Here is a 15,746-nt window from a genome sequence, read left to right on the forward strand (position 1 = left end):
TTTCCAGACACTTTTTGGACTGTTTGGGCATAAACAAAATCACTAATAAATATTAGATCATCCTATGGTGTCTTCACTTTCCCAGTTGTACCTATCCTGCACTTAAAAGGAATGACCCAAGGTTTCTGGACCCAGTCAAGATACTCCTAAGACAACATGAGAAGCCAGAATCCCTTGGCAGACTTTTCGTTGAAGAGAGTTCAGAAACCAAGGAAATGACAAGTCCTAATGAGTTGTCGGGAGAAAATGGACCATAATATGAATACCAAAATAAGTGATATAGTTCTACATGGAGAATTCTTGCATACATTCATATTCAGGAGATTTGGGGAATGGAGTGTTCTGTTTAATTATTAGTTAGAATATAGTTTATTCGTTAGATTATTGGTTTGGCTACAGTTACAATGAGACTCAAAATAACTGTGGCTTTAAAAACACACACTTTATTTTCCTGTAATACAAAAACGCAGGTTGGCAATTCAGGCTGGTAAATTAGCCCCACAATCTTGAGGGTCTTCTTTATGTTGCTCTCTCATCCTCAACAACTGGTTTCCATCTGAAAGTCTGTAATGGCTGGCTTAACGCCTATTACCCTACCAGTTTCCCAGCCAACAACGGGAGCACAGGGGATGAGATGGCACATCCCTTAGCTTTAGAGCACAGCCAACAGTGTCACACAGTACCTTTATTCAGAGTCCACTGGCCAGAACTGAGTCCATAGCTATATCTATCTGCAAAGAGTGCTGCAAAATAGAAGCTTTAGCTGGGCAACCATAAATTCTCTTATGAGAAGAAGAGATTAGGTCCTGGAGGGCAATTATTAGTTCTTCCACAGTCTACTTTCTAAGGATTAGAATATAATATCTAGAATTAACATAGAAAGTGGTTCTGTAATTAACTATCAATCCCTTCTCACTAAAGAATTGGCAAAAAGCATAGTCTGGAGTAACTCCACTTTTATTATTATGATTGCATATATTTTTTTCTTAATCTTCCTCTGTGGCCCATGTTTTACATGCCACATTGGTCTACGAAAGTATCATCATTTCTTTACAAACATTTTACGTACTTTTATACTAACTTCACATATTTCTTAGTCTCTGGGCCTAAAGTTTCTAAATATTCTAATTTAAAGGAAGACTTTTCATCAGACATTTCTATAGGTATTGATAATTTTGATGTGTATGGAAGAGACCAAACAATGTGTAAACTTTAAGGAGGCAATTTGGAGGAGCAGAAATCTTGTCAAGTTTAGATCAGATTTTTCTTTATATCAAATCCCAGCTCAACTTTTTACTAATTACTTGATCTTAGACAAGTTAATTTACTTTTCTAAGCCACATATTTATTGGTTTTAAATGTGGATGGGCTAAAATATATCCTTGCAAGTTTATTATAAGGATTAAACGATTCATTCCATAACAAATGTCTAGCAGAGTGCCTGCTACATAGCAGATGCTTAGTAAATGGCTATCTTCTTTATACACTTGCCAGCTTCTTTATACACTTCACAAAATCCCTGCCACACTCCATCCAGAAGTGATCTTCCTCTCTCTCTGCTCTGTGTTGTGAAAAGTTGAAGACAGCCCTGATGTTCTGGTGAGTCAAGCACCATTTTAAAGTGGTGTGCTGCCTGAAGAATTCTTTCCCAGAGTGCAGAAATCATTTGCGCTATGAAATCTTCGTCATCCCTTGCAGTTCCTCCTCTAATGGTCCAGGAGAGTTGGAGTTTACTATTTAATTTTTTGCTGTTTAATTTGTTTTATAAAGTAATATTTTGCTAGTTAGTTGTTTCATCCCAACCACGTATGCCATATGTGCTTAAGGTCAGATAATCTTTGTTTACGAATTTATATCATTTGTAAACCTGAGAAGAATTTCAGACAGCGTATAAAGTTATGTCTAGTACAGTAAACTTTTTTAAAAATAGAAGATAAAATTAGAAAGATGAAACAAATGGAAAACAAAGAATAGGACATAAATGGTAGTGGGACAGTCATGAAATGAGTGCCCAAATACACACCTCCTCAGAGACTGTAGATGCCTCCCTTTGTCATCAGATTAGAAACTGGGTGTCACAGTGTATTTTGCTAGGGTTATTGTAACAAAAGATCACAAATTTGTTGTCTCACAGTTCTGGAGGCCAGAAGTACAAGCTCAAGATGTTGGCAGGGTTGGTTCCTTCTGAGGCCTGTGAGGGAAGGATCTGTTCCAGGCCTCTCCCCTTTGGCTTGTGGATGACCACCTTTATGTTCACATGGTGTTCTGCCTGACCGTGTCTGTGTCCAAATTACCAGTTGTATCAGGTTAGGGCCCATCCCAATGACCTCACTTTAACTTGATTACTTCTGTAATGTCTGCATCTCCAAATAAGGTCACACCCGAAGGTACTGGAGGTTAGGACTTCAACATACATATTATGAGGAGACGCAATTCCACCCATTGCTTTCAACAGAGCAAACTCAGAGCTCATGTTTTTGTTCATTTTGTGTTTTATGGGGTTTTTTTTTTTGTTTTTCAAAATCTTGCTTCAGGACTTGACAGGGCTTTAGCAAGATCATTTAAATATTAATTACTGTATAAAGCACTAGAGAGGGGCCCCGCTCATGCAGGCTTTGGGATCACAAGGATTCTGCTAGAAGGCAGCTTGCTGCCCCTTGGACTAATTACACGCTAAGAGCCACTGGAAGTGGAGGCTTTTTCAGTTCTCCTATTTTACATCTCTTTAGTCCTCTATAATTAACATAAACCATACCGTCTTCCATAATGTTTTCTAGCACTCTCTGGAGTTCACAATTGCTTTTGTATGCTGGTAGTTTCATTGTAGGTTTGTTGAGTGCATAACCAAAATATCTATAGAATCTGGGTAAATGTCCTTTCACATCACTGACAGAAATGTCAGCCAAGAATCTGCTGGAAACCTATGAAAAAGAAAATGATTTTCACCTTTCTAAATTTGTAATACAAACAACAATACACAACAATCTCATCTTTATGGCAGTAATGTCTGAACATTTCTTAAGAAAGCAAGAAGGTGTGGAATCAAAATTTTAGAGACAGAAGATGCAAATGCCATCTGCTTCTCAGGGTAGAGAATTGAAGCCAGAAAGATGAAGTCTTCTGGCTCTCAAACCAACATTCCTTTTATTAGGCTTTTTTTGTTAAAAGAATCAAATAGTACTGCTTCAAACACCACCTAGAGACTGCACATGAGGATTTAGTACAGGTGCCCTTTACTTGAACCCCCTAGAGTCAAGTGTGTTTCTGAATTCAAGAATTCTTTGGGCCGGGCGCAGTGGCTCACGCCTGTAATCCCAGCACTTTGGGAGGCTGAGGCAGGTGGATCACGAGGTCAAGAGATTGAGACTATCCTGGCTAATATGGTGAAGCCCCGTCTCTACAGAAAAAATACAAAAAATTAGCCGGGCATGGTGGCACGCGCCTATCGTCCCGGTTACTCAAGAGGCTGAGTCAGGAGAATCGCTTGAACCCGGGGGGCGGAGGTTGCCGTGAACAGAGATCACGCCACTGCACTCCAGCCTGAGCGACAGAGTGAAACTCCACCTCAAAAAAAAAAAAAAAGAATTCTTTGGATTTTAGAAAGACAGTTCAGCACCGTGTACATACTATACATCCATTAACATTCCCAGTAGGGTCAGGGAAAGCTACTTCTAATCAAACACACTAATATTTCTGCAGCAAAGTGTGTGAATGTCCACATTATGTGCAATAAATAAGGATCATTTATAGTGTGATGTCACTTCATGGATCAGATTTTGCCACCAAAATGAGTTCTGAAAGCCTAGCAGTTTTCAGTTTTCACTACTCTTTAGATTTCAGGATTAAGGATAAAAGATTGTTCACTCTCCTTAACCTACAAGTGGGATTCTCAAGCTGCATTTTGCAGAACTACTTAGAGTGCCCCAGCCCAGCAGCACTGAATCAGATTCTTTGGGGTGTGGCCTGGGAATTGGAATTTTTGACAAACAACCCAGCTGATACTGATGCAGACGCTGGGGAAATACTTCGAGAAACACCGCCTAGGGCATAGTGCTACGGCATGGGAAACAGATGGGAACCTCAGCTGGGCTATTTTTATCACGTGCCTCTCACCAAACCTCCCTTTGACATCACTTTGGCCCTGCAGTCAGGTTTCACAGAATTTTTCTGTGACATTTTGATGGAGGTGGGTGTCCAAAGGATAGGAATATACAAAGATCAAAGGGACGGGAGTGAAAAACAAAGCAGAAAAAGGCAGACAGAATTACTATTCTAAACTCAAGCTACAGTCTGGTCATCAGATTACGTCAGATGTATTCATTCACTATCTATTGAGTATGGGTTATCGGTCAGACACTGGTGCAGGTAGTTGGACAATCACAAAATAATTCTAGACCAAGTAATTTTCCCTTTTGGTAATTCTTGTTTCTCTCTACACCACTTGTTGTTTTGGGTTTGGTTTTGTTTTTTGAGGAGTGGGCATCAGCCACTGAAGCACACTGAGTCCTTCCAGGCGGTAGCTCCATCTGCTGGAATAGAAGGAAACTAATCAGTGCCCCACTGTTTGATATAGATGAGCCTTCGCATGTACTAAATCACAATTCACTATTTGACCAGGTCACTTGTGCTAATGGAAGTTGTTAGTTAGCTATAGGTAAGCGGAGGAGAGAATTACTTACGTAACCCCATCAGAGAGCATTAGACTAATCTACATCCTTGAGAAGGCTTTAGTGTTAAATAGGTTAACACCCAGTGAAATTTCCCTAATATAGCTTGTGCTGGATGGAGATGCACTGACCTTCCTTGCAAGAGCCTTTCCCTGAATTTGGGCTCCTGAGAAAAGCTTTGAACATGGCTAGCCCTGCCTTTCATCTTGTCAGTAGGTAATGAGCTAGGCATGGGAGCTCAGAATATCACCAAAAGCCCTTTAGGGGCTATCCAGGCTTAGCATTCTGTCTGAATGTCCTACACTTGCTTTGTTGACCTTTATTTACCCTCTCTTCTATCTCCTCTAGCCCTATTCATTTTCTCTACGGTACCCATTTCCCCCTGAATTCACCTTTGGTTTTACTCACCAAAGCTTGTACTCACACCCCTCTTCATCTGGGCGTCTGTTTCTCTAGGTTACTTTTTGCATGGGCTTGCAATATGGAGATCTGGTTATCTCTGCGGAGGTTTCTATGTTGATGTCTCTGTTTGGAGGTCTCTCGGTAGGTAGGTGTGCATCCCTGTGGGAGGAAGTAGCGGTGATAAGGTAGTGTTTATGTTTAGATATATCAGTGCTCACATGTGGGAACATAACATGCTATTTTCAGCCTGGCTGGCTTCTATGGAAAATGGAGGATTTGGATAAGTGGAGGGGAGGAAAGAGGCTGAGAAGGAAGGAGGGAACATTTGTAGAGATGGAAATGAGTGTGACCAATAAGGGATCTATGAAAAAAAAAACAGACTAGAGAAGCCCCCTCCCCAGTGTCAACCCACAAGAGCAGAGACTTTGTTGTCTGGAGTCTCCTCGGAGGCTGGAAGGGGGCCTGATACACAGCAAGCACTCGATATGTGTTGAATGAACGAATGTTATCATTGAAATGGTTACTGTTACACAAAAGTGCATCCTACGGGCTTCTAGAGCTTTGTAAGTTATAGGGTGTGTAGGAATATTTGTGGTGTCAGAAGTAGGTTGGAGAAGGAGAGAAGAGTCAAAGCCGGCCTTGAAAGTCAGACTGAGGAGCTTGAGGCGGAAGGAGCTATTGCAGTAATTGAGGTTGCAGGGGGCAGGGCACTCTGTAAGACTCCTCAAAAATGTTGCATCGGCACTCAGTTCCTTACTAACTGGGTGCTGTGGGACAAGCTTCCCTTCTCACACACCTGGATTCTTCTCTTCTGCCTGTCTCAGAAATGTCTGGGCTCCACAGAGCTCAGAACAGAGGCACCTTCTCTTCTCTGTGTATTTTCTCCTGCAGGCCAATGGTTCTAAACAGTGTATATGCAGATAATCCCATATTTTTACCTCTAGCCAGATTCCTCATCAAGATTCTTGTATTCGACTCTCTAATTGACGATTGGATCATCTTTTTTTTTACATGGCCAAAATAGAGCTCTTGATTGTATGTCCCATTTCTCTTTCTTAACACCTGTTTCTACTACTCTGGTCCTCCTAACTCTGTTATTGGCACTGCCATTCACCCAGTTGCTTAAGCTAGAAACATCTTTCTGGCTCCTCCCTTCTCCTCGCTTTCCTCTACAGCTCTCAGCTGAAACATAGGCCCCACCTATCCCCTTGTATCCATCTCTCCTCGCTCCTTTGGTCCAAGCGCCATCATCTCCTGCTTCGACTACTGCAATAGGTGCCTATTTAGTATCCCAGGTTTATCTCATACACCCTTTTGCCACAATAAAGCCAGAGGAATATTTAAAAGTTTTAACTTAGATCAGCCACTCGCTGCTCAGCTTTCACTGTATTTAGCTTTGCCACTGCATGTGAATAAAACTCCAAACTGCTGGCCGTGGTGCATGGAGCTCTCCATGTTCTAGGCCAGGCCCCTCCTCCCTATCCTTATCCTCCCCAACATTCCTGCCCCTACTTTTCTTCAGCCCCTGCCTGTCTTGAAGTCTCTCAAGTATGCCAGCTCCTTCCTGCTCAGAGGCCTTGGCGCTCTCCCCTCAGGCCTTTTCAGGGTTGAATCCTCCTCATCCCTACGTCTCAGCTTAAAGGTCACCTTCCTCCAGATGCCTTCATGACTTACTCTACCTAAAGCAGGCCCAGCCACCTGTTACTCCCTCTCACAAGACTCTGTTGTTTACTTCACAGGATTCTTCACAGTTTGTAATCGTTTCATTTGTTGACTTGGTTTTCCCCACTAGGTTGTAAGTTTTATAAGAGGGAGGACCTTATCTTCTGTAGTGGTGAATCTCAAGCTTCTAGAAGGGTTCCTGGCACAGACTAGACACCCAGTAAACATTTACTGAACAGGTGAATGAGCCTCCATAAGCCTCATTTTCTTATTCTATGACCTAAGGATAAAAATACAACCTGCCCAATAGAGTGGTTATGAGGATTAAATGAGAAAATAGAACTTAATAAATGTTAGCCATTATTATTATTAGTATTGTATTTCTAATACCATATACTTATTCTTACTAATATTAATACTATTCTGCCACATTACTACTAATACTATGGTAATAGTTTTTAGTAGTTAATTCCACTACCTTGTACTGGTTGTTGAAAAGAAAAATACTACTACTGTAGTAGTTCTATTATTCTTTTCAACAACTATTATATGGTAGTTAAAATTAACTACGATTTACAAATAAGTAAACAAAGATCAGAAATATAAATAGTCTACTCATGATCACTTACCTAGCATACATTACAGCTTAAATTTTAAGAGTAAAGAGTTGCAAATAAATACAGATCTTAAGCCTGAGTGATTGGAGGGAAGGTGTTACCGATGGCATAAATAGGGTTTTTGAACAGAGGTGGCTCTAAAAAAATGAACTCATGTTGTGCTGAGTGAATAGCTGGATATTCCTGGGAAGATGTCTCACAGACTATCGGAGATACAGAACTTTTACTCACATAAGAGGTGAGCGGTTGGAGATTTGAGCATCAGATGAATATAATATTGCAGTTGTGATCATAATACCATACCTGGAACACACACACACACACACACACACACACACACACATACTCCTTGGGATTAAAAGAGTTGCTGCTCTTTGCTCCTCAAATGGGTCTCTCCCTCTCTCTAATCTCTCACCTTCTTATTCACCCAATCCCCCAGCTGACATTTCCTTCCATCTTTTCCATCCTAGACCTTCCCCTGCAACATCCCATGTGCATTTTGGAGGCTCACTATGCAGTCCTTAAGAATGGAATTAACTTCAGGACCTTCAAGCAATTCTTTATCAGCTCATGTAAAATCAGGTTCAGGTGTCATGAACTTTTCAGAACAGGACAAATAAACAAAGTATCACAAAAACTCTTTCTCTTACATTTCTATCTCTAAAAATAGGTAAAATTTATATAGCATTGATATGCCAGGCGCTAAGTATTATATATATGTTAACTAATTTTTCTTAAAACAGCCCCATGAGGTAGGTGGTATTGTTTTCTCTATATTATGGTGGAAATTGAGACACAAAATAGCTAAGAAATATGTCTAATGTTACGAAATTGTTATGCTATGATTGGTTTGAAAACAACTGCAGTAGACTGGGTATGGTGGCTCACGCCTATAATCTTGGCACGTTTGGAGGCCAAGGCACGTGGATCAGTTGAGGCCAGGAGTTCAAGTCGCCAGATTGACCATCCTGGCCAACATGGCGAAACCCCGACTCTACTAAAAATACAGAAATCAACTGGGAGTGGTGATGTGAGCCTGTATTCCCAGCTACTCAGGAGGTTGAGGCACAAGAATTGCTTGGACCCAAGAGGCCGAGGTTGCAGTTAGCTGAGACCTCTGCACTCCAGCCTGGGCAACAGAGTGAGACTTCATCCCAAAAAAAAAAAAAAAAAAAAGAGAGAGAGAGTGAGAGAGAAAAGAAAAGAAAAAGAAAAGCAACTGGAGTAGACTTGGAGGAAAGAGAGAGGAAATCTATAAGGAGGTTGCAGTTAGAGAAAAGAACATTTATAACTAAGATCCCAAAGAAAAATAACCCCCTGGGATCTCCAACTCTTAGATCACCTCAAAATATAAAATATTAAAAATGAGAATGTCATGTCACCTCTAAAGTTCAGTGACATTTGGTGAAAAGAATAGTAGCCAAAACTTTTTAGACTGGTCACGAGACGTACACAGCTCTGCCAACAACCAGGTAAGAGATTTTAGGCAAGTTCCTCTCTAATCTCTGGGGCTCAGTTTCCTCCTTTGTACTAGAAAGGGGCTTGACTAGTTAACTTCTGAGGGCTTTTATACTTGAATTACTATATCGGTTTATTTGGCTGCTTAGCTGTGTACATCACCAACCTGCAAACATATTCTTCTTTAAGCACGAGTTTCTTCATGTTACTTCCCGACCCCAAAACACTTTTTGATGCTTTCTCTTGACTTTGTGCTCCCATCCCCTAAATGGCTGTGACAATCTTGATATTAGAAATAGCCATCTTGTGGGGAAAAACCTCAGGCTTCCCATTTGTTTTCTAGTATTAACTAGCAGAAGAATTTACTGGTAATCCACTTAAAGAGATGAAGCCTTATTAAAACCAAAAACAAGTGGCTCATGGGAAAGCTTTTGTGCACTTGAGCATAACTCCTCATTTGTGTCAGCCGAAGGTTGTCCTGACTTACACTGTCATGCATTTTAACCAAATTAAGGTATCACATCATCATTACAAGTTTCACAATTTGTATCCCGGAGTTGTCTTATTCTTTTTTCTTTTACCAAAAAATTGAGTTTAAGGAAAAACTTTAACCTGAAAAGTGAGCAGGCTCACTTAGCACAATGTCAGCTGACCTACTTGTTTCAGTTTAAATGAAACTAACTTTTGCTCTTAATTCTCCCTTCTTCTTTCCTCTCCCCTACTCTCACCTACTTCCTGGAAAATATAATTCAGGTCAGAGTTCTTAGATGCAATGTGAGATGGTTTCTATCTTCCCAACCAGGTGATTTAGCACCTGGGCTTGCATGTTGCTATAGCTGCAATGTTTAGACATGGGTTTGCAAGTGAGTAAAGTCTAAAAACAGAGTCTTGTTGACAATATATATGCCACAGAATTTTTGAATTGCTTAGTTACCAATGAGCTTGGTTATAAGTAGAAACCACTTATTTTTTTTTTTTAAACCACCATTTGCAAATGAGATCTACTGAAAGGCAAATAAAGCCTCATTTAAAAGTGTGACTATTATCAGTAATAACAGTTATGATGATTTATGCTGCTTGGTACATTTCGACATAGGCTTTATATGCATTTTTAATAATAATTCTCAAAACCATGGAGGAGGGGGACAGGCATTCATTCATTCACTCATTCATTCAATCAATTGTCCTAGTTCATGAGAAGGACAAGTGGCCAGACTTTTTGAGACAATGAACAGGTAGTTAGAGAAAAGGTCAGGTATTTGCAGGGCTAATTGCATCCTGGGACTCAGAAGGTCAAGAAGTGATACACCAGGAGCTCAGGAATTGCAACCATAATTTATGCAAATGATTCACACTAGAGTTAAGAGTATGAGTTACAAAAACCTGACAGCTGGACAGGAAGACGCTATTTTAGAGTCAAGCCAACAGGTGGGCGTCACCTGGGATTCATCACTGCAGTCTTGCTAGAGCAGCATATTCCCACCTTGTCAAGAAGAAGGACCCACATTTCACATCAAAATGTCTTGTGGACTCCCCACATGCTAATTGTCATCTTCTTTATATCTGTTAATTGAGAAATATATAACAATAAAAATCTGTTCATTAAAAATATATAACGATAAAAATCAACTAGGAATCAGCAGAGATTTAACATAAATTTATATTTCACTAATTCTACCAGCGCTATGCCAGTTTTCAATTTATTACCTCTTTGTTCCAGATTTCTTCAGCAGCTGCTCTACAAACATGCACTAAACTCTTTAAGCATTTCTCCTTTACAGTGAGCACAGCGTTAAGCTTTGTCAGCAGATGCCACTGGAGCAGCATTGCAAAGAAAGCAAGTTTCTCTTCCTGATTCTGGTGTGCTACTTTTCTTCTTCTTGCTCCAGCTGCATTATCCATCAGTGGTGCTATGTATAAGACCATCCCGCTGTGTGCCCTGCCCCTACCATCTGCCCAGAGGCACAGTCCCTCACTGACTATTTGGCCTGATCCTGAGCCTGTGGCCACTTCACAGCCCTGCAACACAGGCACTGTGTACTCCAGGCCTCATGTCCCCAGCAGTGGCCTGACTGTGCACTTAGCCACAGCCTCAGTTTGCCTGTGCTCCAAGAGATTGCATCCTATTTGCCCAGCAGCTATGGAACAGCTCTGGTCCTGGAAAATAGGAGGCTTCTCTGACATCTGGTGGACTGCAAATACACCTTCTCCAACAAGGCCTGAACCCCAGCCTTAGGGAGAGAACCCTCTTTCCAAGTTGTCCTTCCTTGGGTACTCTCCCTCAATCCTCAGATACCCTTGAAAGTTCTCTTTACATTGTTATAGGTACTCTTCTATCACCGTTGAATAATTTTTTTATATTAAACTTCTCTTGATTTACATTACCATGTGGTTTCTGTCTCTTGCTTGAACTCAGACTGATAGAAGTTCATTTGGAAAAATAGCAACACTTATGTGTATGAGATATTCAATCTACAGATAACATTTGTATAAGAAAGCATTCTGAAATCCCTTGCTACTGATACCTGCAACCTTTTAGTGTCTGTAGTCACCAAGTCAGGAAACCCTGGACTAAAAATGGACAGATTGGCAAGAAGAAAGACAGAATCCTTGACATGAAAATGAAGCTATTTGGGGGATGAGGTGAACAGTGTGGGATGTGGGGAGCTTTGATTGCTAGGGAATAGTGTTGGTGTTCAGTGGTCAGCCCTGCCTCCTCTTCATCCAGAATCTATGAAAGTCACAAAGATAAAGTCTGTCTTGGATTGAAGAGATGGGGAAGAGTAGACGGGGGCTATATGCAGTCAGAATTGGCTCAGACACCAGACTGGGATGGAGCCTATGGATGGATATAGGCTCCATCCCAGCCTGTGGAGCCTATGGATATAGCCTATGGATATAGGCTCCATCCCATTCCAGTGTCTGAGCCAATTCTGACTGCATATAGCCCCAGTCTATATGTGCTCTGAATTATAGGGGGAGGGGAGGCAACAGCAAACCCAATAGTGAAGATCAGAGAACAGCCGGGAGATGAAGGGCAGAGCTAATGTCAGCATTTATTAAACACCTGTTTGACAGACGAGTATATAAGGCAGGGGGATATTAGGATAACTGCTCAAGAGCATCCAGTTTACAAGTGGAATGTGCATGCTTAGAAAACAGGTCACCTGCTTCTTAAACAGGAATTCCTCTTTATCACACTGCTAATCTTCCCTGGGCTTACTATTAGGGGTAGGACAGAAGGTTTTTGTCATTTTCCACATTGCAGAACAGATTAAGGACTCACCTATTTATTGAAGATATTGATGAAATTAGGTTATTTTTGAAATCTCTGGATCTGGCTTCTGGAGGATTAGATTTGGGAGAACATTTTAAATTCCTCTTTGATTTTCCACCACATTGGGGCTTTTTAAGCCACTCCTTGGATCAATTTTGGTAATTTACAATTCTCCCCAAAAAATGTTTTTTCATCTAAGTAGTATTTAATTTCTAAGTATCTTCTATATCTGCAGCCAAACCAATTTTTTACACCAAATGATAATGTTACTCAGTTTTCTTCCCTTTCCCTTTCTTCTGTGGTCACAAAAGCCAGGGGTTTACCTAAGTCTTTCCGTAGAACCAGCTCTGTGTTTTTCAGCCAGTTCTATTCCATTGTTTTCCTTCTTTCTTTGTTTTCAATTTGATAGGAGGAGTGTTATGGGAGATCTCAGATGCAGAGATGTGTTCACTATACTGTCTTCTTTATGGCTCATATCACACTTACTCTGGACAAGACAGTCTATTTTAATTATTTTGTCTTTTCACTCTACCATCATCTTCACTCCCATTCCCTTTTCCTGAATATACTTCTTATAGTCCTTGGGTCTGTGTGTATCCTAGAAAAAAATGTCATATGTTTTTAAATTTATTTTACTCAACTGCTTGATTTTAACATCTACACACCTTGTATGCTTATGTTAGTTTCCTAATGCTGCTCTAATAACTTATTACAAACTTAGTGGCTTCAAAGAACAAAAAAAAATTATCTAAAATGTAGCACATTTCTTTTATAACCTGTAAGTGCGAAAGTCTATTACCTAAAATCCAGAAGCCATAACAATGATTGTTACAGTGACTATACAAAAACCTACAAATCCTCTATGCCAACAGACACACACACACACACACACACACACACACACACACCCCTATAGGCAAAGCAAAGAAATGAATGATAACCTAGGTTAGAAGTCATAAATATTTTGCTAAAATTCCCAATTCCTATTACAAAGGGCTAATCTCTTACATAAAGAGCTCCTACAAATCAATAAGGCCATCAACCCTGTAGAAAAATGAGCAAAGAATATGAACAGATTGTTCACAGGAAAATAACTGCAAATGATTTTTAAACATGTGAAAAGATGATCAGTGTTGACTTACAAAAGGAATGCAAATTAAAAATACATGGAAATATTACTTTTCTCTCATTAGAAGGTCAAAAATCCAGAAGTTTGGTGACTATCTTGGCAAGACTGTGGGAAAACAAGCAGGAACGTAAATAGTTACAAACCCTCTGGAGGGCAATGTGGCAAAATTACAAATAATCTATCAAAAATGTAAGACTGTATGTGCTTTAACCAGGCACTTCTAGAAATTTATCCTAAAGATAAACTAACACATACACAATGACATATGTACATTTTGTGATCTATTTAAAAGGGTAGGATTGAAAACAATGTAAATGTCCGTCAATAAAGATTCTTAGTTATGCCGCCACAAAAAAAAATAATAAATTTTCTCTTACGGTCCTGGAGGTCAGAAGTCCAAAATCAGTCTCATTGGGCTAAAGTCAATGAGCCCTTTATTGACTTTAGGAATTGGTCCTTTTTGGAGGTTCTGAGGCCACCCACATTCCTTGGCTCATGTCTGATTGCTTGCTTCACGCCCACCTTTTACTTCCTTCATCACATGTTCCACTCCTGACTGTTGATCCTACTGCCTCCCTCTGATAAGGAGCCTTGTTATCACATTGGCTCACCTTAGGAACCCAGGATCACCACTCCCATCTCAAGATCGCTAACCTAACGGCAGCCGCAAAGGTTGTGGACATGTGGATGTAGCCATTTTTGGAGCACTGTTATTCAGCCTACCACAATGCTCATCCAGTCCATCTCTTCTAACAGCAGTGCAGTGTTCTGCTGCATATCTGCCCCATATTTTACTTATCCATGCCCTACAAATAAACAGCTGCTACCACGTACATCTCTTCAATAAATATCCTCTAACATGGTCCCTTGAGCATCTATGTGAGACTGGGGAAAGCTGACACAAATTCCCAAGCCCCATCATCTGGAAGGGTGTCAAGTACCTAGACTGCATAACAAAACAAATCCCGTGAAAAGATTGTTGCCAAGTTCACCCTTGTTTGGGGACTTGACAGCAATTTTCCCTTCAAAACCAAAATTCTACTCACTAGCCATGGGTGATACTGGGAAGAACTACTGCCAGCTTGTTGTGTGCACACACATGCCGTCTCTCCAGTTATTCCCAGGTTGCTCTCCGGATTGGCTGTATCATTTTACATTTTCACCTACGGTGCAAGAAGACTGTAATTTTCGTCAAAATCCTGCTAATATATGGTAATATCAGATTTTCTCATTATTTACAATGACGGGGATAAAATGGTTTCCCGTTTTCATTGAAGCACTATGTTTTTTTTTTTTTTTTTGCTTTTGTTTTTGTTTTTGGTGGTAGTTTTAAGGAGCAGAGAGTTTAATAGGCAAGAAAGAACAAAGACGCTCCTGCATACAGGGACTGAGGAGGGGGGTTCCAAAGCCAAGAGAGGAAACCCTGTGTGCCTCGGAAAAGTGGCTGCTTGTATGAGGAGGCTGGAGGGGGTAGTGTCTGATTTGCATAGGGCTCAGGAGACTGGTTTGACCAGGCATGTCACTCACATAGCTGGTGGAAAAAGCTGGACCTCCCACCCTAGCCTTTTAATATGCAAATATAGGGCGCCATGATGTTCTACACACGTGGAGATACATGGGAGCGGCCATGCTGCCAGGCACATGTGAGGCCAAGGGCAGGAAGAAGAGGGCAGGAATCGCCATGTTTGGGTGGATCCAGTTTCTAATGGCCTTCATTTGCATATCAAAGCTTGCCGGCCAGCTCTAAGATCCGGGGCTTTCCTGTGAAGCACTCTATTATGTGGTTGACCATCTATTGATGTGCTTGCTTGCTCTCCATGCCGCTTCCTAGGAATCTGCTCATTTTCTTCCAGAGTGTTTCACTTGCTGTGGTGATAGCTGATACTATTGTTCATTTGAAGAAGTTCCTTGTATTTTCTTTTTTCTTTTTTTTTTTTTTGTTTTTTTTTTTTTTTTCAGACGGAGTCTCGCTCTTTGGCCCAGGCTGGAGTGCAGTGGCGCAATCTCGGCTGGATGCAAGCTCCGCCTTCCGGGATCACGCCATTCTCCCGCCTCAGCCTCCCCAGTAGCTGGGACTACAGGTGCCCGCCACCACGCCCAGTTAATGTTTTGTATTTTTTTTTTTTGTAGAGACGGGGTTTCACCGTGTTAGCCAGGATGGTCTCGATCTCCTAACCTCGTGATCTGCCCACCTCAGGCCTCCCAAAGTGCTGGGATTACAGGCATGAGCCACCGAGAAGTTCCTTGTATTTTCTAGATAATACTTGTTAGTTATCAATATTGTGAATATCTTAATATATTGCGTATGCCTTAACTTTTTTGAGAATCTTTTACTTAACAGACATATTTCATTTTGATGTATTCAAACTTACTTTTACCTTTAATTTGTGTACTTGCTTTTAAATTCATTTTCACATTTATTTTTATTTATTTCTTCTTCTTGTTTGTTGCTTTTTTCCCTCTAGAATCTTCAGTTAAATGCCTAGTTGTTTTATGTTCATCTTTTAGCTTTTAAAATGTATTCAGTAAATGTG

At 40.6% G+C, this 15,746-nt stretch overlaps 1 long non-coding RNA gene across 4 annotated transcripts; it reads right to left on the reverse strand.

Moving 5' to 3' along the window:
- Positions 1-434: 434 nt before the first annotated feature.
- LOC102116126 (uncharacterized) lies at positions 435-12,810 on the reverse strand. 4 transcript variants are annotated; one of them, XR_006697729.2, is made up of 4 exons: positions 12,093-12,810; positions 10,246-10,369; positions 5,076-5,228; positions 435-4,529 (listed from the first exon to the last, which is right to left on the reverse strand). It is a non-coding gene; the product is annotated as an uncharacterized lncRNA (long non-coding RNA). The 4 variants fall into 4 exon arrangements; XR_012433487.1 differs by lacking the exon at positions 12,093-12,810 and adding an exon at positions 10,514-10,559 and having other exon boundaries at positions 435-4,526; positions 10,290-10,369; XR_276179.4 differs by lacking the exon at positions 12,093-12,810 and adding an exon at positions 10,514-10,559 and having other exon boundaries at positions 10,290-10,369.
- Between the last annotated feature and the right edge of the window lie 2,936 nt (positions 12,811-15,746).

This window comes from Macaca fascicularis, chromosome 4, assembly GCF_037993035.2.
Source record: "Macaca fascicularis isolate 582-1 chromosome 4, T2T-MFA8v1.1".
Classification (NCBI taxonomy): domain Eukaryota; kingdom Metazoa; phylum Chordata; class Mammalia; order Primates; family Cercopithecidae; genus Macaca; species Macaca fascicularis.